General features: G+C 43.3%; 3 long non-coding RNA genes across 3 annotated transcripts; all 3 read left to right on the forward strand.

Annotated features, from left to right (window-relative positions):
• The first annotated feature begins 8,536 nt into the window (after positions 1-8,536).
• On the forward strand, positions 8,537-9,635 carry LOC311268807. Its single transcript, XR_014624013.1, has 3 exons — positions 8,537-8,753; positions 9,158-9,251; positions 9,555-9,635. It is a non-coding gene; the product is annotated as an uncharacterized lncRNA (long non-coding RNA).
• A 473-nt stretch (positions 9,636-10,108) lies between these two features.
• Positions 10,109-10,741, forward strand: LOC311268014. The gene is made up of 4 exons (XR_014623904.1): positions 10,109-10,145; positions 10,243-10,297; positions 10,432-10,606; positions 10,684-10,741. It is a non-coding gene; the product is annotated as an uncharacterized lncRNA (long non-coding RNA).
• A 2,143-nt stretch (positions 10,742-12,884) lies between these two features.
• Positions 12,885-13,827, forward strand: LOC311267442. Its single transcript, XR_014623840.1, has 3 exons — positions 12,885-12,961; positions 13,192-13,224; positions 13,323-13,827. It is a non-coding gene; the product is annotated as an uncharacterized lncRNA (long non-coding RNA).
• Positions 13,828-24,949: the final 11,122 nt, after the last annotated feature.

Below are 24,949 nucleotides of genomic sequence, written 5' to 3' on the forward strand. Positions count from 1 at the left end.
TTGAAGACCACTTTCTCGGTATCTAAAGGCTAAAACACACAACTTCTACCTTTGAGACCCTTTATTAAAGATGCAAAGTCGGCTACAGAATGACTGAGACCTGTTTGGCCAAGTATGGGTGTATGGTGATACAGTCAGGACTTCAGCATTCATCAAATTATTAAAGACCACTTTCTCAGTATCTAAAGGCTAAAACACCCAACTTGTCCCTTTGAGACAATTTATTAAAAATGCAAAGTTGGCAAGAGAATGACTGAGACCTTTTTGGCCAAATATGGGTGTATGGTGATACAGTCAGGACTTCAACAGTCATGAGATTATTGAAGACCACTTTCTCGGTATCTAAAGGCTAAAACACACAACTTCTACCTTTGAGACCCTTTATTAAAGATGCAAAGTCGGCTACAGAATGACTGAGACCTGTTTGGCCAAGTATGGGTGTATGGAGATACAGTCATGACCTCTTTGTCTCACATAACAGGGAGTAACTTCAGCATGACTCCAGCATTCATGAGATTATTAAAGACCACTTTCTCAGTATCTATAGGCGAAAACACCCAACTTGTATATTGAGACCCTTTCTTAATGATGCAAAGTTGGCTAGAGAATCACTGAGACCTGCTGGCCAAATATGGGTGTATGGAGATACAGTCGTGACACCTCTGTTTCACGCAACAGGGAGTAACTTCAGTATGACTCCAGCAGTCACGAGATTATTGAAGACCACTTTCTCGGTATCTAAAGGCTAAAACACACAACTTGTGCCTTTGAGACCCTTTATTAAAAATACAAAGTTGGCTACAGAATGACTGAGACCTGTTTGGCCATATATGGGTGTATTGAGATACAGTCATGACCCCTTTGCCTCATACAACAGGAAACTTAAGTATGACTGCAGCATTCATGAGATTATTGAAGACCACTTTCCACGTATCTAAAGGCTAAAACACCCAACTTGTTCCTTTGAGACCCTTTATTAAAAATGCAAAGTTGGCTACAGAATGACTGAGACCTGTTTGGCCAAATATGGGTGTATGGAGATACAGTCATGACTCCAGCATTCATGAGATTATTGAAGACCACTTTCTTGGTATCTAAAGGCTAAAACACCCAACGTGTACCTTTGAGACCCTTTAGTTATGAAAAATGCAAAGTTGGCAAGAGAATGACTGAGACCTGTTTGGCCCAATATGGGTGTATGGTGATACAGTCATGACTCCAGCATTCATCAGATTATTGAAGACCACTTTCTCAGTATCTACAGGCTAAGACATCCAACTTGTAATTCGAGACCCTTTATTAAGAATGCAAAGAGTGCTAGAGAATGACTGAGACCTGTTTTGCCAAATATGGGTGTATGGAGATACAGTTATGACCTCTTTGTCTCACATAACAGGGAGTAACTTCAGTATGACTCCTGCATTCATGAGATTATTAAAGACCACTTTCTCAGTATCTAAAGGATAAAACACCCAACTTGTATATTGAGACCCTTTATTAAAAATGCAAAGTTGGCTACAGAATGACTGAGACCTGTTTGTCCAGATATGGGTGTATGGAGATACAGTCATGACACCTTTGTTTCACACAACATGAAGTAACTTCAGTATCACTCCAGCATTCATGAGATCATTGAAGACCACTTTCTTGGTATCTAAAGGCTAAAACACCCAACCTGTACCTTTGAGACCCTTTATTAAAAATGCAAAGTTGGCTACAGAATGACTGAGACCTGTTTGGCCAAATATGGGTGTATGGAGATACAGTCATGACTCCAGCATTCATGAGATCATTGAAGACCACTTTCCAAGTATCTAAAGGCTAAAACACCCAACGTGTACCTTTGAGACCCTGTAGTTATGAAAAATGCAAAGTTGGCAAGAGAATGATTGAGACCTGTTTGGCCCAATATGGGTGTATGGTGATACAGTCAGGACTTCAGCATTCATCATATTATTAAAGACCACTTTCTCAGTATCTAAAGGCTAAAACACCCAACTTGTACCTTTGAGACCCTTTATTAAAAATGCAAAAAGTTGGCTAGAGACTGACTGAGACCTGGTTGGCCAAGTACGGGTGTATGGAGATACAGTCATGACCTCTTTGTCTCACACAACAGGGAGTAACTTCAGTATGACTCCAGCATTCATGAGATTAGTGAAGACCACTTTCTCAGTATCAAAAGGCTAAAACACCCAACTTGTACGTTGAGACCCTTTATTAATAATGAAAAGTTGGCTAGAGAATGATTGAGACCTGTTTGGCCAAATATGGGTGTATGGAGATACAGTCATGACACCTCTGTTTCACACAACAGGGAGTAACTTCAGTATGACTCCAGCATTCATGAGATTAGTAAAGACCACTTTCTCAGTATCTAAAGGCTAAAAGACCCAACACCCACCCAAGACTTTAAACAAACATAAATTCTTCCTCAAAAACTTTTATGTATTCAAGAACATTTATTCTGTCCTCAAGGACATGGCAATTGGACGTCCTGTCCTCCTGACTGTGTCTTTAATCAATTTCGGTCCCTACATTTCAAATAACTTTGAGTACAGATGTTGAGACAAACTCCGAACAAACATGAAATCATCAAAATCATATTTAGGAACTTCACTGTGTCCTAATGGATGTGTTCCTTGGACATCCTGTTCTCCTTTGTGACCTAATCTGAACTATTTTTAGGTAAAGGTTCATATATAAACCGGTCTTATATTTATCTTAACGAACACAGAACTTTAAGGGATTCTTCATCCTTGGACTTTTCTTCCTCTGAAGAACATGGCTCCTAAAAGGATGCAAAAAGATGTTGTTTTCCAATATATCTGTAATGTAGTAAACAGCCCTAAAACCTTCTTCATACTGCTCACCTTTGCTTCACAATTCTGTCGTGACCTCCTCGTGGGATGCATTTTTCTCATTTTCTATGTGCAAGGAACATGGCTCCTTAAGATGGGGGACAGGCAGATATTGGTTCATGTATGACTTGATTTCATGCACACAAAATTAAACCAGTTTACTTCCACTCACCTTTCCTTCAACATCAACCTTGTCTCTTTTTCCCATGGATCCATTGTCCTCTGATTTTTCTATCTGTGAGGAGCACAAATCCTAAAGAGTAGATTTTGTGATTTAGAGGTCATGGACAGAAATCCTTTAAAAATAACTATACTGTCTGTATACATCACTATACCAAGCTAAATACTCCTCACCTTAGCTTCAACACAGGCTGTCAGACCCTCCTCAATAGATGTATTCTTCTCATTGCCCTCTGAATAGGGAGGCGGCGCCTGGAGACATATCATGAGATTTGTTTTATTTAAGGGACAGATACAGTGATGTTGGATTTTTACTCACACTCTAAATGTTAAGATTGTCCTGTTATTCAACAGAATTACATTCAAAGGTTTCCAGCTGCCACACTATGAAATGTGTACTCCAGAGTTCACAGTTATACACAGCATCCTAAACAGCATGCAGTTAATCATAAAACAGAGACATGAATATCTGAACGCTACTCACAGAGTCGGTAGTCTCCATTCTGCAATACGGGTCGTCTTCTTTCTCACACCTGAGCTGCAATGATGAGCGCAGTATGAAAGAATATTCTAACTGTTGGCACAAAAGACCCTTACATGTGCAGATTTCTTTAGTTTAACCTTCCTCACGTGTTCTATTCCTATGTGCCTATCGATGCATGAGTTTTAGATGTATCTGCTTGAGTAAAGATGTGTGTGAAGGTCATTAGTCATCCAGGTCATGGTAAAGCAAAGGCTCATCTAAAGTCTGAAGGCAACTGGACTGATTGAAAATCTTAATGATGTAAACTAAATGTCTAAATAACTATAATTGAAAATATTATTTACATGTCATATGGTGTCAATGTGAGATTGTTTAAACTACCCTTTCTCCTGTGATGTAAAGAAAATAAAGCCTACAAATATCACTTTTGAAAAAGTTCCACAAAATCAGACATTTTAAACTACAACAATCACAAAAAGCCCACAAAATCCCAGGTAGAGTGGAAATAAATATACAAAGTATATAAAAATATTCCAAAGCATATTCTGTAAATGATGTAATAAATTTTTTATTGAATATGTCAAATGAGATCTATTTGACCCATGTTAAATATGGAGAGACAGCTTTACAGTAAGTTTGGTTCATAATTGCCACAGCTCTATAATATTAAAGTAGTGTGCTACTTAAAAGCAGAATACATAGTATCAGACATTTTACAAGGTTTAATCTTTTACTGCAAAAGTGGGTCCTCAGTTATTACTATACAGGCAAAATGGACAGATTCACTCGCGGAACTTTTACTTCCACCTCCACCAATCATAGCTCAGAGATTACTGAGAGATCAAAGTGGGCCACAAATCCACATCTGAACAGTATTATAGCAAGAAAAAGAGTAAAAGTGTGGTGTAATTGTGCAGCATTACAGCAATGTAACAGAAAAAGGAAACAGAAAGTGGGCTATAAACCATAAATTGACTCTTACCTGCAGAAGAGCTGAAATCTTTCAAAACCTGTGCAGATTTAGCAGAACACAATGTAGGAAGATGCCAAAACCTCGAGGCCAGTTCAGAAAAGTGAAGAAAATCCACATGACTGACACACTGGACCAGCCAATCAGTGCAGTCATTAACTTTTCAGCCAATCAGAGCAGACCCAGTGTGTGAAGGGCAGGAAGAGAGCAAAATTGAGGAGGAATCATGGACGGAGGTGTGGCAGCAATCAGCACTCAGGTAAAATCCAAAAATACTGACATGTTGGATATCTGCAGGGCTGCCAAGTTTCAGAAAATGACAAGAGTGAGACTCTAGTGACAGGACGCGTTTGGGTTAGGAAAAATAAATAGGCCTTTTTTAACATCGTTTTGGCCTGTTTTAACGTCGATTCACACCTTAAGACTGATGTCCTCACCTACATGCCAGCGGCTTTCCCTTCACTGTGGCCTCTTAATGCTAGTCTTAATTAACCAGAAATCAGAAATGAAAATTGTCACAAGAATTTTGACAAAATACATTTGTTTGTCAATATTTCATTTCAACCAACTCTCCATCATTTAGCTGGGGACATGTCTCATGTTGTAGGTGTTTGTTGCAGATTTTGATGCCGTGATGGGGCAGGGAGCTCCCACTTAAAACATTGTGGCTAGAGGCTCGCCATCTTCACCGTCATGATGGATGATAGAGGTCCCTCGAGAGCCAAACTGTTTCGGGTTTTGGTTTTGTTCAGAGAAAACTCGTTCTGCATCAGCATTTGAATGAGGAAGTACCAAGCAGGAGAACGTCGAGTGGGTTTTGAATGTCGGCGCTGTTGTGTGTGAAAGATAGTTAGAGACGCCAAGACCCGCCTTCTGATTGGTTTATATTGCGTGGTGCCTTCTGTGGTTGGTTAGATTTAGGCACAAAGGACTGATGGATTAGTCTGGGATTGGTTATCTCGGTCAGTCAATCAGTGTTACTCGAACTATGGCAAGCCGCGAGGACCAAAGTTTATTATGACGAAAAAAATATTGAGTATTGAATATGGAAATATAAGCGTGAGAAATGTCAAGTGTGGCGTGTGGTGTGAGACTGGGTCAAATTGCGTGACTGTCACACTCAAAGCGTGACGCTTGGCAGCTCTGTATCTGTGTAGTCTGGGCAATGAATGACTGCTATTAAATGGCAATCTAACTAATTACTATTTCCATCGTTACAACGCTGTTACCGTTACCGACAGTTAAATGGGGCGCGTTATAAACTAAAGCTACTCATTGAAGCTGTTGTCATCCGAATGGCTGTCAGACACCAACCTCACTAACTCTCCCCAGGACGCCGGCGTCCTCGCTCCCCTCTCCCTCCTGTTAAATGTTATCTCCCAGGGAAACACGTCATCAAAAATTCAGGTAGCTCTTGACTTTGCAAAAATATCATTTTTCTTGTATCTCCTATATATTTTTGCACAAGAGCAGCCTTAACACACATAGTCCAAAATTGCGATGAGCGGAGAGAAGTCATATCTTGCCGTTTTTCGACGCGACCTTGAGCGCAGCACGGAGTTAGCTGTTTTATAAAAGGTAAGAGTCTCACTCCTACGGGAAAATGGGATCAAAATTTTAACTTTTCATGTGTAGCTTGATTCTGGTGATGTGTTATGGTGTTTTTGTGTCACTATCACGCCTGTCTTCAATACGGTACAATGTTAGAAGCTGGCTGAGTGTTGTTTGATCACTGACAGTCACGTATGGAAGCCGAGAGACCGACTTATCTTTAACATGAGCTGGAAACTCAATCATCAATCAATCAAATTTTATTTGTATAGCCCAAATTCACAAATCACAGTTTGCCTCAGAGGGCTTTACAACCTATAGAGAGACGACAACCTCTGTCCTTAGACCCTCGGTTCGAGTGAGGGAAAACTTGCCGCATTAGAGGTTTCTTCCATTAGGTGGAAGAAACCTCAGGAAGAGCCACAGAGGAGGGATCCCTCTCCTAGGACGGACAGACGTGCAGTGAGTTCCGCGTGCACAGAACAGATCAGCAAAATCACATTGCATACAATTATAAATGGTTAATCGTAGTAAAGGTATATAATGATGCAGTACATTAACAATAGTGAGATGTATATAACAGGAAAGTGATTGGCACTAACATCAGAAAAGCTTAGCAGTAATGGTAGTGTATAATGTATCTCAATGATAAGATATGGTTAATATTAATAACAGCAGTAGTGGGTGTCAGGCAGGGCCATGGCAGAGGGTGCAGCCAACGATCCATGACCGAAGCGCAGCCATGATCCATGAAAACCTGCAGGACGAGAAAGCACAAGGACTCTGGGGAAGAAGTCGGCAGTAGTTTTCAGTAATGTGACATGACTGATGCAGTTGGAGAGGAAGATGAGGTGAATGTCAGCACAGTCGACTGTGGGAGGCGGCTTACCCCCCAATACACGGACAGATGCAGGAAAAGGGCCTCCAGCATCTGGAAAGACCCCACCCACCCCGCAAGCACGTTGTTTGTCCCCCTCCCCTCAGGCAGGAGGCTGCAGAGCATCAGGTGCTGTACCACCAGACTGAGGAACAGCTTCTTCCCAGAGGCTGTGAGACTGTTGAGCTCTGGTGGAGCACTGTAGGACTGTTGCCTCCTGCACAATAAAATGCACAATATCTCAGAACTTGCACTGCACACCTGTCACCTTGTACAACCCCATAGACCTATTTACTGTTTTTATTTTATTGCTCTTGCTCTATTTATATCATATATATTCTTTACATTTTAGCGTAGTTTATTTATCACTCACTAACAGGACCTTAGAACAGTTTTTTCGTATCATGCCATGTGAACATGTCTGGCATGACAATAAAGAATCCTTGAATCCTTGTTTTCCTGTTTAACTCCTCTTCTCGAATTTGGGGTGCTTTTGTTCAACTGCATTTCATTGCTAGACTGTCATGAAGAGTTTAGATTTGTCATCTCCATCTTCTAGAGGAGGTTTCAACCTTTCGAATGACGTTTGACATGTGCTAATTGACCCCCCGCCAGAGCAGTGTATACCTGAATGTAACGGTGTGGCTGTTCATTTGGTTACCATGTGTCCATTTGGAACTCGGCCTGGATCTCTTCATGGAAAAACACTGTAGGATGGTCACACTTTGTGCTATCTTCTTCAAATTTGAAACATGTGTTCACTTATACTGTGCCTACAGCCCCATACTGTCATTTATCCCCTCAGATGAAACCACAGGCAGTTATTCATCCTGAAAAACATTTTTGATTTTAGGCAGCCCAAAATTTTACATTTTTACTGACTTCAGAGGCCCATTACTCTGTCTCTGTGTCACCTACAGTGTTTCTGTTGCAGTTTCAGTTTCAGTTGCACAAGAAACTACAGAGTACATGTGGCCAGAGCAGTTCAGAAGTTACAATCATTTTAATTTGGGTATGGCATTTTAGATGTTTTTGCACTTCATGAACTGATTCATTCCTTTCTTAGTTCAGTTGAGCTCAGCAGAGCGTGCCAGCCGGGAGTGGAACTGTTCTGTGACTCACTCGAGAATCTTCGACGAACGACGCAGCCAAAATCTTAGACATATTTAAACTTTGAAAAAAAAGAAAGAGTAACGCAATAGTTACTTTCTCTGGTAACTGGTTACTTTTATAGTAGAGTAATTCAGTTACTCACTTACTTACTTTTCGGGAGAAGTAACTAGTAACTATAACTAATTACTTCTTTTACGTAATGTGCCCAACACTGGTAATGACCGATTAAGGAAACACAATGGAACAGGACCCAAATGCAGGAATAAAAAACTTCATTCCTTAAACAAAAGATCAAAAAGACCAAATCATGACATTATGGATCAATTCATTGTTTACATGACATAAACAAGGAAGAAAGAAGCTAATTTTACTAATTTACCCAGGAATGTGGGAAATATATTTTGTAAAGTAAAAAAAGCATAAACTTACACCCAGATAATTAAAGTAATAATAAAGTAATAATACTCTACTGTTGGGCTTTTATGAGCAATATTTTTGTGCCCATGTACAGGAACCTGATGATGAGCCTCAGACAGCAGGACCACAGCAACAGGAATCTTCTGACTGCAGCCCTCCAAGCAAGCAGTATGAGAGGTGCAAGCACAAGTGTCTCATTTGTGGGAAACTGTATGCTGATATAGTCCAGCACCTGAGAAGCACAGAAAAGGTGGTCAACAAAACAGAGTTGAGTCTTCTGAGCAAGTTTTCCCATCGACAGTAAGTGTCCTGTTTCCTCTTCAGGATGCTCTTAAAGAGGCTTCTTATGGTGCTTTTTCACTATCAATGAAATAGGGTCCAAAACAATATTGTAAATCACTCTTGTATAGTGAGTTGTTGCTTTTAAATAGTCACTGTAATAAAAGTGCTTTTTTCAGTAACAAATAACATAATGCAAATGTAAATATCGGTCTGTGATGTATGAGGCTACAACTGATTTTGCAAAAGTCTCTCAAAAATAGATGCAAGGCAGGTCATGAATAATCTGTATGAGCAAGTGTCATATGTTTTTTTAACATTTTTAAGTGTAAAGTGGTTACACATGTTACAAAGAATGTGTGCATATTTTCTTTCTTCAAACATTTTTTCTACTACTAAATCAAAGACTCTTCTTGCTTCTCCAGTTTTCGTGCAAATCTGGACTGCCCAGTGCGTTTCTGCAAGTCTAAATATATTAACCGACTCGACAAGCATCTGCAAAGGATCCACAGCCTGAAGGTAGTCCCTCTGTGTGATTTATGTGTATTGTTGAGTTAGGTTGAGATCTTAAACCCAGCAACTTGGTCCTTGTAGTGCTGCTTGTTCTTCCTTGCTGTGTGGTGGGTCTGTTGTCTTCATTTGATCCTTGTGTGGTAAATATAGATTCGGAAATGCTGTATTTATTTAGTGCTACAAATCCCACAGAAAGAATATTGCTGGTTAAATACATGCATGATGCTAAAGGTAATGAGATATCAATAATGTAACTTTTTCAGACAGAATGAAATGATTTACTAAATGTACGTTCTGCTTTTTTTGCAGAAGCCAATGGTTAAACTGTACATACAGAAAGCGAAGGACAGATACATTGCGAGAGAACTGGCCCTCCTATGTACTTCGAACCCCACACCACCAATGGTCTCACATCTTGACGAGGTGGATGATGCAGCAATCGAAGAGGGTGTCAGGAGGGTGATAGAGGCTGCTTCCCATGCTGCAGCTTCTACCACTGTGCCTCCTCTTGCGGGCCCCATGTCTAGTTCTCCCAGCCAGGCTTCTTGTGACCCAGAAGCACCAGCTATGCTGGATCCTTCTCCCTCAACCAGCCAGGCTTCTTGTGACCCAGAAGCACCAGCTATGCTGGATCCTTCTCCCTCAACCAGCCAGGCTTCTTGTGACCCAGAAGCACCAGCTATGCTGGATCCTTTTCCCTCAACCAGCCAGGCTTCCTGCTACACAGGAACAGTTGACCAACAGACCAAGCGAACAAGAAGGCGTTCTGTCCTGAGGGCCCCTGATCCTGGGTGCAGGAACTGCCAGCTTCTTTCTGCTGAACTAAGGGTGGCGAAGAACCTGCTCCAGATGAGGAACGATGAGCTCAAGCAGCTACATTCTTCAACAATGCGTGCAACTGTGAGTGTTGAGTTATTCCTCTGGTGTACTTCTTAAATATGACCAATTTTTTCAGTAACTCTTAATTAAGAAAATCTGCTTCATGTGCTTTTTTCAGGCAGCAAAACATCGCAGACGTGCACCATTTCCCCCCAGCAAAGCCCCTTGCTATGGTGAAGATCCCATCATATCATAGTCACTGTACTAGTACTTGAAAGATAGGGGATGTTGTGTTAATGTGCAGATCCATGCAAAAATATTATGATGATGATGATATATGATTTGCTTTATATTCTTTCTTCTTCAGTAAGATTGGTCGAGGAATTTAGGGGCCACACAGAAGGTGCCAACCCTGGTAGGAAAACTTCTGAAAATGCCAAGCAGCGAGCCAAACATGTTGTCGATTTTCTAGAGTACATGGCAGACTCATCAATCCCAAATGTTGACCTTCTTTTCCTGAGTAACCATGCTAGAATCCGTGGGTAAGTACTACACTGTAAGAAGCATTAGTGCATCGAAGGGTAGAGGACATGACTGTATTTGTGTTTTTGTCTTCAAGTTTTGTTGCAGTCCTTCAAGAAAAAGGCTTCAAACCCCCAACACAGAGATGCTATTTGATGGATGTTGTGGCCTTTATGAAATATATTTCAAACATGGCACCACCATCTGTCAGACTCGGAACAAAAAAAATCAGTGCCATCTTGGTAGAGCTGAGGGCCCGGATCAGAGATATTGGCCGGGATGTGGTTGGGCACCAGCTCAGTGTGAGGCGAAGTAAATCTGGTATGTTTAACATTAATAACCCCACGTCCAAACATCAACATCACATTGTTAAAAGCAGGGAACATGCATATAATAAATGCTATTCAAAATTTCAGAGAGACTGGTCAAGGCACAGAAACATGCATGGTTTATAGATGAGGCTCCGAAGAAGATCACTGCAGTACTGGGTATGAATCATTGCTCAGCATAAGTTTCAGATTTGTAAAAATAAGGTTTATTTAATGTTATGGGGCTTCTCCAGACTCAAACTTTGGGTGAAGATACCGTTCTGCAGATTTTACATTACAGGGATTAACATCTACAAACTGGGTTTTTATATATGGGCTTGTCTCTGCTGCTTTTGTGTGGCCAACGTGTGGTACTTAGGTAAGAACATCATCATTGCGAGTGAATGCATACAATGTCCTTCCTCTGCTTTTACAGTTGACCTTGAGAAGCATCCAGAGGACCGAGCATGTCTGAAAGAGTTTTTTGGACTGCTAGGTGGCTATATTATTGCAACAACAGGCCACCGAAAGGGTGTTGTGATCAACATGACCACAAAGGAGGTCAAGGCAGCAGAAAAGACTAAGCAGGGTGCCCGCATCATCCGTGTAAGTGCAAACATTATTACAAAAACTGAAAGGACACAAGAGACATAAACATTGTTATATCAGTTTGTCAGAGTGAAAAGTCAACTTTCCTGAATTATTAGGTTGGACAGCACAAGACTCAAAGGTACTTTGGTGAAGCAGCTGTACCCCTCAAGCCAAGCGAGTATTCCTGGTTGCAGCGTTACAACCTGCTTCGAAACAGAATTGAAGGAGGCAAAGAGGCTTCTACCTTCTTTCACACAACCAGTGGAGGTGTCCTGCTGAAGCTGTCTGAATATTTCAAGGAGGCCTGGGAGGGGATGGGCTTGGGGACAGCCCCAACTTTCAACATGCTGCGCTCCTCTGTTGCCACTTATGTGAGATAACTTCTCATGGTTTTTTGTATCTTAAAAACAATTAAGTGTGGTGAAAAGTTAATGAATTTTGCACTTGTGTGTATTTCTTTTTTATATTTATTCCTCCAGGCCAAGCGGCAGTTGGGCCATAAAACCTACCAGAAAGTGACGACTTTTATGTGCCATGATGCAAACACAGCCAAAAGATTTTATCAAGGTTTTTTAAACAAACAATCTAAATCAATGCCAAACCTATTTTTTCTTGTAGTATCCATCAACTTGTATTCATTTTATCCATTTCTTTGCACAGCGGAGGACCCAGCAGAGGTCACACTTCAGAGTAGAGGATTGTCAATGATGGCAATTTCTACATATGCTGCAAAGACAAGGAAACGCAGAGAGAAACACAAGAAAGATAAAACCATGACCACTGCTTCTGAAAGGGAGGACAACAAACCTGCACAAAATGAAGACAATCAGGGGTTTGAAGAGGAGGAGCAGGAACCATTGGGCCAAGAGAAGCCTGTGAGAAAAAGGCTTAACCAGCTGCACAACAAGAAGACCCTTGTGCCCTCAGACCAGCAGGTGAGACATGTGACTAGCTGCAGTGTTTCCACACACAAATTAAAATATGTCATTCTAAAATGAGCTTAATATACTTTATTTTTCCTAAAAAAAGATGGTGAGCTCATCTGATGAGGATGATGCAGCTGATATGAAAACCACACTAACTGAAACAGTACCAGATCCTGAAGAAGATGAGGAACATGTGCCAAAAAGGACTTACCAGCTGCATGAGAAAAGGGCATCTGTGCCTTTGAACCAAAAAATGGTGAGTTTTGACAGTTTTCAGTACTTCCACTTTTGACGTTTTAAAAAAAACAGACGGGGACCTCAGTACATGAAACAAGCTATAATCATATCACAAAAAGCTAAAGTTTTACCACATTAGCAAAATAAAAACTTGAAACTTGGCTTTTAAAACCCACACTTGTCTATTTCATTTGTTCTTTAATTCATATTGCTAAATTAACAGGATACACAGCCATTGATGAGCCAATCTCCAGACCTAAAACTGAATACAGCCCTGGTTTCAGTGAGTCCTGTCACTCTCAAGACACCTGTAGTAAGTATAATGTCAACATATACCACCATATACCACATATAACACAAACAAGAAAAGCTCTTACTCATGTCAGAAAAAGTATTTTACAGTAAACAGACTTGTTTAGACAGATAAAATCTGTTTCTATGAGGCCAACAAATCAAAATGATTACTTTTGACTGTGAAGTAGATCTGCTCACTTTTTGTGGCTTTCTAAACTGTTTACAACATGCTTTGACCTTTTCCCACAGAATGACAAGGTGGCAGTCAAAGTCCGTCCTGGTGTAAGAGCACCGCACTTAAACACACCTGAACATCCGAGCTAGACGAACTACATGATCTAGAATATATTTTCACACCTTATTTCTTTTTCTTTTTTTAGATGCAGCAGGTTTTTGTAAGCCCAGAAACAGCAAAATTGTTGTCAACTCACTCAAGAAAAACTGTGTGTGACCGAGTCAGTATGGTGAATAAGATGAGTGGTGAGGGTAAGAGTGAAAAGGGAAAGAAGAGAGAAACAAAGATTCAAGAGAAGACTTTGGAGAACATGGAGGGTAAGTGTAAAAGGGGAAAGAAGAGAGAAACAAAGATTCAAGAGAAGACTTTGGAGAAGATGGAAAGTAAGAGTGAAAAGGGAAAGAAGAGAGAAACAAAGATTCAAGAGAAGACTTTGGAGAACATGGAGGGTAAGCGTAAAACGGGAAAGAAGAGAGAAACAAAGATTCAAGAGAAGACTTTGGAGAACATGGAGGGTAAGCGTAAAAAGGGAAAGAAGAGAGAAACAAAGATTCAAGAGAAGACTTTGGAGAAGATGAAAAGTAAGAGTGAAAAGGGAAAGAAGAGAGAAGCAAAGATTCAAGAGAAGACTTTGGAGAAGATGAAAAGTAAGAGTGAAAAGGGAAAGAAGAGAGAAACAAAGATTCAAGATGAGCCTGTGGTGATGACGAGGAGTAAAGTTAAAGAAGTGCAAAAGAGAGAGATAAAAGAGGAGCATCTGGAGAAGAGTGAGAGGGAAAATGAAGAAGGATCAAGTGGAGCAGCAGAAAAAACCTGGAAGATACCTTTGAAAAGAAGGAAATTTCAAGAATGACAGGAAGAAAGGAGAAGGCAGGAGGAAATAGAAACTGTTCAAAACTTATGCAACATTAAAATGTTCAGTCACCATACAGAGTTCCTTGAATTTGATGTGTTCAATAGAACTGCTCAACTTGAAAAATAGTGGAATTTATTTTTCCGCAGTTCATAAGTCCGGTAATAGAATAGAATAGAATAGAATAGAATAGAATAGCCTTTATTCGTCCCACAGTGGGGAAATTCCGGTTATTGCAGCAGCAAGAGGATAGGAGAATAAAAAATAAATATAACAGTATATACAATATAAACAGGAAAAAGACAAAAAAAAACAACAACAACGACATACAATGACATACAGTGACAAACAGAAACAACGGCAAGACAATGGCAACAGTGCATAATGGATATTTTAAAAAATCTGCATGTTTGAGTATCTATTGCACATAACAGTTTATTATTGAGTCCGAGTGTATGAGTGGTCTACTTAGAGCAGTGCTGGTTAATCCTAGCATTTAAATCTTTACAAGGTTTAGCTAAACATCTCAGGGATCTCAGGCTGAAAGTTTTGTCAGTTATTCTGCACTCCATGTGGGCCATTCCTGTGGTGGTTTGAACCCTCTCAGTCTTTCCATCTGCCAATGAGGTCCATATTTGGCCAAACAGGTCAAAGTTATTCTCGAGCCACCTTTGTACTTTTAATAAATAAAGGGTCTATACTGTAATGTTAGATCTGACCAATAGTGCAGAATCACTGACTAAACATTTCTAAACCAGTTTCTAGAAGTTGAAGGCCCTAATTTATTTCTAAGTTATTTCTCCTAGTTCAAGGTTCAGGCCTCCATCTGCTTTGGTGACCAAATGAGGTCAAAAGAGCAACTGGTCTGGGAAGGCCTCAGTCGGTGTCAAAGGTCATTGGAGATCATCCTTTCATTGTATATATTAAAAAAAAAATCTGCAATTGCAATTCACAGGGCATGGTCCTTGGTGGGCCGAGATAATGTGTATAAACTTTAGTGGATGTAGCCCCAAGGATTCACTTAACAAGCCAATACAGCACCAACACCTACAGATGGTCTAAGGGTGTATAAGTCTAAGGGGCTGGATCTTTCTTGGTCCAACCAGAGAAACTTTTTTTCCTCTCAAGCTAGAAGTCTGAAAGTTTTGTCAGTGATTTTGCACTCCACGTGGGCCAGTCCTGTGGGGGTTTGAACCCTCTCAGTCTTTTCATCTGCCCATGAGGGCCATATTTGGCCAAACAGGTCACAGTCATTCTCTAGCCAACTTTGTTTTTTTTTTTTTTTTGAAAAATATTTTTATTGCATTTTTTCAAAACACACAGAACTGCTCAGACATGACAGAAAAGAGGAGGAAAAAAACGGAATGTGGGTACAGCAAATAGAAAAATGTTATGGAAATAAAAATAAATGACCAGCCCCCTTCCCATCAATCTCCTGCAGCAAGACATGGCAGTATCCAGATGACAATCAATACAGAGCATACAAGCATAACAAGGCAGGAAGGTGCTTGTTAGAAAGTGAGCACTTAGAACAATGTTATGGAAACAGGCTAGGCTGATTTGGGAAATCCACAAAGCAAGCAGGATGAAAGGCTGGGTCCAATATGTTGCAAGTAAGGGTTTCAGACCCTATGGAAAGCATCTATTTTGCAGTGAAACATACATGTGATGTATTCACTAGGAATGCAGTCCATAACGATGTTGTGCCATGACTTTTTTGTTGGAGCAACATTCTTGATCCAGATGAGCAGAATGTTCTTTCTAGCAGCAAAAGTTAGTATATTGAAAAGTCTCCTGTGTTTACTGTCAGTGATCTGATCATCCAGGAGACCAAGTATCAGGCACATAGGGTCCATCCGTATTGAGACACCAAAGATTGCAGTTAATTCATTCACAATACTAGACCAGTATATTTGTAACTTCACCAGAGGCAGTGAAAGTAATCACCAGTCTCAGAATTGCATTTCCAGCAAAGCGGGGAATTACTTGCGTCCATTTCATTCTTGACAACAGGTGTTATATGTTTGCAATGTACAATTCTGAACTCTATGGATTTGGTGCGATTACACACAGAGATTTTCATGGCCTGAGACCAGACTTCCCGTCCAGTCAGCATCATCTATGGCAATGCCAAGATCTTTCTCCCAAGCTTGCTTGGTTGCTTGTGAGGTATGAGGAGAATTAGAGTTTAGGGCTCTGTAAAAAACAGTAATGCATTTCTTACTAATCAGTAGAGACAGGGCCTTCTCAACACATGAAGTGGTGTTATTAGTCATTTAAGTGGTGTTTTTAATTATGAAATCTCTAATTTAATGTAAATATCTGTAAAAGTCACCTTGATTAAATAAACCAAATTGTTGTTACAACTGCTGAAAGGATAGTAAAATTTGGCCATTAAATAGATCACCTATTTTCTTCAGCCTCTGGGTGCTCCATACTTTAAAGCCCTGGTCCTTACAGCCTGGCAGGATGTCCGGGTTGTCAAGAATGGGAGTGAGAGGAGATGTCAACTGAGCCCGGCTTCCTATAGAGCGAATGGATCTCCAGGCTCTGATGGTACTGAGAGTAATAGGGTAAGAGCAGAGTTTTTTGACAGATTCAGGGTTATTCATAAACAATAGATTTACCAAGGGACACTTTGACTGAGAGGACTCAATATCATGCCAAATGGAGGCTGGATCATAGTTGTGCCAGCTTGTAATCACCCGCAGGTGTGAAGCCAGTTGGTAAAATCTAAGATTTGGTACATGTAGCCCTCCATCACAACCTGCCATTTGAAGTTTTGTCATCTTGAGACGGGGCCTCCTCTTGCTCCAAATGAAGGAGGTTAGCCAGCCTTCAAGCACCTTAATAACCTTGTTTGACAATAATATAAGGATCATCTGCAGTGGATATAGCAGTCTGGGCAGGATGTTCATTTTTATAAGAGCCACCCTACCTAGCCAGGAAAGAGGGAGAGGGGCCCAGCGGTCTAAGTCAGCCCTTAGCATCCAAGAGGGTGGGGGGGGGGGGGGGGGGGGGGGGAGTTGGACTTAAACATCTGACCAAAGGTAGGTGTTACATGCACTCCTAAGTAAATGAAACCGGAAAGGGCTCATTCATATCTGGAACTCAAGTTAACGATCCCAGGGGCATAGCTTCAGATTTTGCAATGTTAATTTTACATTCCAACAAGACGGTGAATGACGAAATGGCCTTAAGCAAGTAGGGAACAGAAGTTTGGGGTTGCGATAGATGTATCAAAATGTCATCAGCGTATAAGGTGATTTTGTGTTCCCTTTCACCAACGAAAATACCAGAAATTAAAGTGTTTTGCCTTACTGCCTGGGGCAGCGGCTCAACAGCAATATCAAATACGTGGGGCTGAGGGGGTTGCCCTGTCTATTCCTGCGGTGGAGGGGGAAATTGTGGGATCTCAGCCCGTTAGTCAGAACCGCCGCTGTCGGAGTACTATACAGAACCCTAATCCAATTCACAAAGTTATCGCCTAGGCCAAATTCTTCCAAAGCATAGAACAAATACGACCACTCGACCTGGTAGAATGCCTTTTCAGCTTCAAGAGACAGCACGAGGGCCAGGTCCTGACATCTCTGGGTTAGTTGGATGATGTCTAAGTTAAGGAGCCTCCTCAGATCATCACAGGAGTTCTGGCCCTTGACAATACCGGTTTGGTCCTCCTTGACAATATGGGGCAGCACCTTCTCTAAACGTGGGGCCAGAATTTTGGAGAGTAGTTTTTGGTCAGAGTTGAGTAGGGCTATTGGCCTGTATGAGGCGCAGCTTTCGGGGCATTTTCCTTTTTTAAGGATGAGAGAAATATTGGCCTCCCTGAGGGACTGAGGTAGGATCCCATTTTCAAACGAATGATTGAGCATAGACAACAAAAGGTCTAAGAGAATATCACTAAACTCCTTATAAAACACATCCAAATCCATCTGGCCCGGGGCCTTACCTGATGGCATAGATTTCAAAGCAAGTAGCACTTCCTCTCTAGTAATTGGGGCATTTAGTTGTAATTTTTGATCATCCGTAGCTTTGGGGAGTCTCAAATCTGCAAAAAACTTATGCATGAGGGTAAGGGCATTGTCGGTTGGAATAAAATGATGCAAAGTGTTTATTAATAGTTCTAGTATCAAACAATCTAACACCATTAGGGTCAGTAATAGAGACTATATTTTGAGAATCTGCCCTATTTTTGACAAGACTGGCAAGATATTTTCCAGGTTTGTCCCCAAACTCATATAGTTTCTGCCTGGCAAATTTAAGGGACTGCTCAGAGTCCTGAATCATAAAAGTATTCAATGCAGCACGTGCAGCTAACAGTTCCTTGAGTAAATCAGGACTCGAGCTAGATGTGTGATTTTTCTCCAATTCAGCTAGTCGGGATTCAAGACATTTACGCTGCTATGTACGCTGCTCCAACAATCTCATGAATGCTGGAGTCATCTTTAAGTCACTTCCTGTTGTGTGAAATAGAGGTGTCATGACTGTATCTCCATACACCCATATTTGGATAGGTCTCAGTCATTCTCTAGCCAACTTTGTATTTTTAATAAATAAAGGGTCTCAGAGGTAAAAGTTGGGTGTTTTAGCCTTTAGATACTGAGAAAGTAGTCTTCAATAATCTCACGAATGCTGGAGTCATGCTTAAGTTACTTCCTGTTGTGTGAAACAGAGGTGTCATGACTGCAATAAAATGTGGGGATGTTGGTTCCAACAACCAACATCTGCGGTATAAACCCAACATCTCCATATTAGACCCTTTTGTGGAAAAAAACCTGTAGGAAATACCAAATCAAATCAAATCAAATTTTATTTGTATAGCCCACATTCACAAATCAGTTTGCCTTGAAGGGCTTAACAATCTGCACAGAGATGACACCCTCTGTCCTTAGACCCTCAGTTAAAGTGAGGAAAAACTTGGCCCCAAAAAACCCTTTTAGCAGGGGAAAAAAGGTGGAAGAAACCTCAGGAAGAGCCACAGAGGAGGGATCCTTCTCCCAGGATGGACAGACATGCAATGAGTGGCTCGTGTACCGAACAGATCAGCAAAGAAATAGGGTCTAATATAGAAATGCTGGGTCTATACTGTAATGTTGGATCTGACCAATAGTGCAGAATCACTGACTAAACATTTCTAAACCAGGCCCTAATTTATTTCTAAGTTATTTGTCCTCGTTCAGGTTTCAGGCCTCCACCTGCTTTGGTGACCAAATCATGTCAAAAGAGCAACTGGTCTGGGAAGGCCTCAGTCAGTGTCAAAGGTCATTGTAGATCATCCTTTCATTGTATACATAAAAAAAAAACAACCTCTGACTTTTGGAATGATGGTGTTGAACGCTGAGCTGAAGTCCACCAACAGGATCCTTGCATAGGTCCCTGGGGAGTCGAGGTCTTGGAGGATGTAGTGCAGTCCCATGTTGACTGCATGCTCCACTGACCTGTTTGCAGTCGGCAAACTGCGGGGGGTCCAACAGGGGTCCTGTGATGTCCTTCAGGAGAGTCAACACCAGTCTCTCAAATGTTTTCATGACTACAGACATCAGGGCGATGGGTCTGTAGTCATTCAGTCCTGAGATGGAAGGTTTCTTTGGGACCGGGATTATTGTTGAGTGTCTGATGCAGGAGGGGACTTCACACATCTCCAGTGATCCGTGTGAAGATGGGGGACAGCTGGTCAGCACAGACTTTCAGACAGGAGGGTGAGATGCCGTCTGGACCTGGGGCCTTCCTGGTCTTCTGTCTCCTGAAGAGCTGGTACACATCCCCTTCACAGATCCTCATTGATGGTGGGGGTGGGTGGGGAGGGGTGAGTAGAGCAGGGAGTGCTGATGGTGGGCGGTGAGTGGGGAGGGGTGAGGGTGGAGAAGAGGGTGGTGATGGTTGTCTGGTGTCAGGGTCAGAGTGGGTGAATAGAATAGAATAGAATATCCTTTATTCGTCCCACAGTGGGGAAATTCCACTTATTGCAGCAGCAAGAGGATAGAATAGTAATAAATAAATATTACAGTATATACAATATGAACAGGAAAAAAAAACAACAACAGTTACATAGAGCGACATACAGTGACAAAAAAAACAACGGCAAGACAATGGCAACAGTACACAATGGATAATTTAAAAATCTGCATGTTAAATTGGGTATCTATTGGACATAACAGTTCATTACTGAGTCTGAGTGTATGAGTGGTCTACTGAGAGCAGTGCTGGTTGAACAGTCTGACAGCAGCAGGAAGGAAGGACCTGCGGTACCTCTCCTTCACACACTTGGGATGAAGGAGTCTGTCGCTGATGGAGCTGCTCAGTGCGGTAACAGTGTCCTGCATGGAGTGGGAGTTGTTCTCCATCATTGATGATCATCCTCCTCTCTCCCACCACATGCACTGAGTCAAGGGGGCAGCTCAGGACAGAGCTGGCCCTCTTTATCAGCTTGTCCAGTCTCTTCCTGTCAGCAATGGAAATGCTGCTGCTCCAGCAAACCACTCCCAAAAAGATGGCTGATGCCACCACAGTATCGAAGAAGGTCTTGCGGAGAGCTCCCTGCACTCCAAAGGACCTCAGTCTTCTAAGCATATAGAGTCTACTCTGGCCTTTTTTGTAGAGAGCATCAGTGTTTACAGTCCAGTCCAGTTTATTGTTTGGGTGAACACCAAACAATAAAGAGAGAGTCCACTCTCTCAATGTCCATTCCCTGGATGTTCACGTGTGTCGGGAGGGAGTGGCTGCGCCTACGGAAATCCACCACCAGCTCCTTGGTTTTTGCCGCGTTGATTTGGAGGTGGTTCCGCTGGCACCAGTCCATAAAGTCCTTGCTCAGTTCTCTGTACTCCCTGTCATTGTCCTCTGAGATGAGGCCGACAATGGCAGAGTCGTCAGAAAACTTCTGGAGATGGTAGGTGGCTGAACTGAGTCTGCAGTCTACAGGGTAAACAGGAAAGGAGCCAAAGCTGTTCCCTGTGGAGCCCCTGTGCTGCAGACCACCATGTCTGAGACACAGTCCTTTGACCTCACATACTGTGGACGATTGGTGAGGTAGTCTGTAATCCAGGATGTGAGGTGATGATCAACTCCTGTGAGCTCCAGCTTGTCCCACAGAAGCACAGGCTGGATGGTGTTGAAAGCAGTGGAGAAATCAAAGAACATGATCCTCACAGTGCTTCCAGGCTTCTCCAGGTGAGAAAGAGCTCTATGTTGGAGGAAGATGACGGCGTCAACCACCCCGAAGCCAAGATGGTAGGCAAACTGTAGCGGGTCCATCAATGGTTCCACCAGGGGGCGGAGATGGATGAGGACCAGCCGCTCCAGTGTCTTCATCAGGTGCGATGTCAGCGCCACTGGCCTGTAGCTGTTGAGGTCCTTCGGGTGCCCCGCCTTTAGCACCGGTACCACACAGGATGTTTTCCACAGTTGTGAAACTCTCCTCAGCTTCAGGCTCAGGTTGAAGACGTGCTCCATGACCCGGCACAGCTGGTCTGCACAGGACTTGAGGAGCCTGGAACTGATGCCGTCTGTACCCGCAGCTTTTCTCGCCTTTATCTTCCTGAGCTCTTTTCTTACCTGGTCTGTAGAGAGGGACAGATTGGAGCCAGGAGGCTGTATATTTGGAGGTGTGAGAGGAGGAGGTGTGGGAGAAGGTGGAGGTGTGGATGGGGCAGGAGATGCAGAAACAGTGGGGGTGGCTGTAAGCTGAGTGTTGGAGGAGGCAAGGGGGGGGGGGGGGGGGGGGAGTGGAGGGGTGAAGCCCTGGAGGTGTCGACGAGGGGAGCTGCAGCAGGAATGGCTTGGCTGGGGGATGGGTGGATGGCTGATCAAACCTATTGAGTATAGATTCAGGTCATTTACCCACTTCTGGTCCCCCACAGCCTGGGAGTCTGGTTCTTTGTGGCCGGAGATTGTTTTGAGGCCTCTCCAGACTCTGCTGATGTTGCTCTGCTGCAGCTGGTCCTCCATCTTCTTCCTGAAGTGGTTCTTCCCCTCTCCAATCTTCCTCCTCAGCTCCCTCTGTACAGTCTTCAGCTCCTCTTTGTTGCCTGACTTAAAGACCCTATTCCTCTCATTAAGTAGAGCCTTTATGTCGGGGTTAATCCAGGGTTTGTTGTTGGAGAAGCACCGTACAGTCTTGGTGGGTACAGTGTTCTCCATGCAGAAGTTTATGTAGTCAGTGATGCAGTGTGTAAGGCTGTCGATGTCCTCCCCATGAGGATCACAGAGTTCCTCCCACACAGTCATCTCGAAACAGTCCCTCAGAGCCTCTTCAGTCTCCTCAGACCATCTTCTGACTGTGCGGGTCTCTGGTGTGGCAGGTGACATACTGGGTAAATTTGGGCAGAGTGGAGGAAGGAGAGGCATGGTTGAAGTCCCCAGAGATGAGGAGGAGGGCCTGTGGGTGCTGTGTCTGCAGCCTGCTCACAGCTGAGTGCAGGACATCACAGGCTGCGTCACCATTAGCAGAGGGGGGAATGTACACTGCTACCACCAGAACATGTGAAAATTCCCTGGGCAGATAGTACGGTCTCATGTTAACAGCTAGCAGCTCAATGTCCTTACAGCACAGCTGCTCTTTGATAGTGATGTGCCTGGGGTTACACCATCTATCGTTGACAATCACAGCCAGCCCCCCTCCTTTCTTCTTACCGCTCTCCCGTGTCCTGTCCGCGCGCCGCAAATTAAATCCCTCCAGAGAAACAGTTGTGTCCGGTGTTAGTGAGTTCAGCCATGTCTCCATAAACACCATGATGCTGCAATCACGATATTCCCTCAGGTGTCGGGTCAGCGCCGTTAATTCGTCCATCTTGTTGGGAAGAGATCTCACATTCCCCATAATGACAGACGGAAGGACGGGTCAGAAACGACTCTTCCTATGGCATTGAATTACGGCACGGGTCCCCCGTCTCCTCTTCTTCAACTCACAGGGAACGTCGGGTCTATCCTGGGGCAGCACCGCTGTGTTACGGAGGACTAACAGCTGATCCCGACTGTAAACAATAGGGCCGTGGCTGGGCATGGGGCCCTCCGGTAAAAAACAAAAAAAAAGACCAGAGCATAGGTGCACTGTTGTAACAGAAAACGAACACACAAAAAGAAATTAAGATTAGTAGCTAAAAACTGCTAAAAAAAAAAGTGAAAAAAACTCAAATTGAGCAGGAGCTGTTGCAACTGCTGCCACTCAGGGGCGGCGCGGTGATAGGTGTGAATGATTTCTCAAACCTGCAGTAGAACTCATTCAGCTCGTCGGCCAGTTGAAGACTCTCTGCAGTGTGGGGGGGAGGGTCTCCTGTAGTTGGTGACACCCTGCAGACCTCTCCACACTGATGCAGGGTTGTTGGATGAAAACCTGTTTGTAATGCCTCTTTGCTCCTCTGACCTCCTTTGTCAGTGTGTTTCTGGCCTGGTTGTACAGGACTCAGTCCCCGCTTCTGTAGGCCTCCTCCTTGACCTGGCGAAGCTGCTTGAGTTTTGAACCAGTGAACCAGGGTTTATTGTTTTTGTATGTGCAGAAAGCTTTAGTCTGCACACACGTGTCCTCACAAAAGATAGTGTATGATGTCACAGTGTCAGTGAATTCATCCAGGTGGGAAGCTGCAGCCTCAAAAACATTCCAATCTGTGCAGTCAAAGCAGGCCTGTAGTTCCAGCTTTGCATCGGTGGTCCATCTCCTGACAGTCTTTACTATAGGCGTAGCAGATTTTAATTTCTGCCTGTAAGTTGGTAGAAGATGATCCCTGCAGTGATCAGAGCGCCCCAAGGCTGCGTGGGGGACAGAGCGATAGGCTTTCTTTAATGTTGAATAGCAGTGGTCTAGAGTGTTTGTGTCCCTGGTGGGACACTTAACATGCTGTCTATATTTAGGCAGGTCATGGCTGAGGTTTGCTCTGTTGAAATCCACCAGAACAATGTGCAGGGAGTCTGGATGTTTCTGCTCCATGTCCATTATCTGGTCAGCCAGGTGTTATAAAGCGTCACTAACACAGGCCTGAAGTGTCAGGCGGACTGACCTCCTCGTGGCCTTCAGGAAACCCGTGGCAATGTCTCTCAGCAGGGTTACCTGTAAAGTCCGTTCAGTTGTTAATCTGCCTGCTATTTCTTTCCTTTTTCATGGACAGGTGACAGAGAGGAGCTGAGGAGAGTGCAGCATGAACTCAGGGAGATGCTGAGGGGTGTAAAGACAGCTACAGGAGGAAGCTGGAGGCCAAACTCCAGCAGAGCAATGTGAGGGATGTGTGGACTGGGATGAAACAGATCACTGGATGTAAAGTGAAGGGCAACCAACCATCAGGCGGTCTGGAGAGAGCCTATGAGCTGAATGGCTTCTCTAGCAGGTTTAGCTTGCAGCCTTCCAGCCCCCCACTCACCCACACTGTTTACACCCCTCCCCCTCTCCTCCCTGTGGTGAGCTCTCCTGTGCAGCAGGTGAAGGAGCTGCGAGACCCTCTACAGTTTGCTTACCAGCCCAATCTGGGATTTGACGACGCTGTCATCTATCTGCTGCATCACTCGCGTGGTGGCGCGTCGGGCTTTGATTGGGTGATAGTAGTGTGAGTAGTGGGTGTGATAGTAGGTGAGGTTTGGCACAATAGCAACAGAGGGCAGCAGCTTTGCAAGATAACATGAACCACACCAACCTGGTCTGAGGGCTTGATAGATGCGTTGGCCGCAGACCCACATGTGCTGGCGCAGTGAGCCGAAACCGTCGCTGGAGGGCATGGCGATGACAGGATTGTCATCACCGGTGCGGTTCAGGCTTGTGGTGCCCGTCAGGTTGAGTCGTCCTACGTACGGAAATCTGTCTTTGCACTCTGAGGCCCGGGCATGTTCCCAGACCTTGCCGCATGTGGCTGTGACGTGTTGCTCACATGCAGACTCGCCCAAATAGTGATCACGTAATGTGTGAAATTTTCTGACAAAACACACTTCACCTT

Source organism: Pagrus pagrus (assembly GCF_965226575.1).
Source record: "Pagrus pagrus genome assembly, chromosome: 13".
Classification (NCBI taxonomy): Eukaryota; Metazoa; Chordata; class Actinopteri; order Spariformes; family Sparidae; genus Pagrus; species Pagrus pagrus.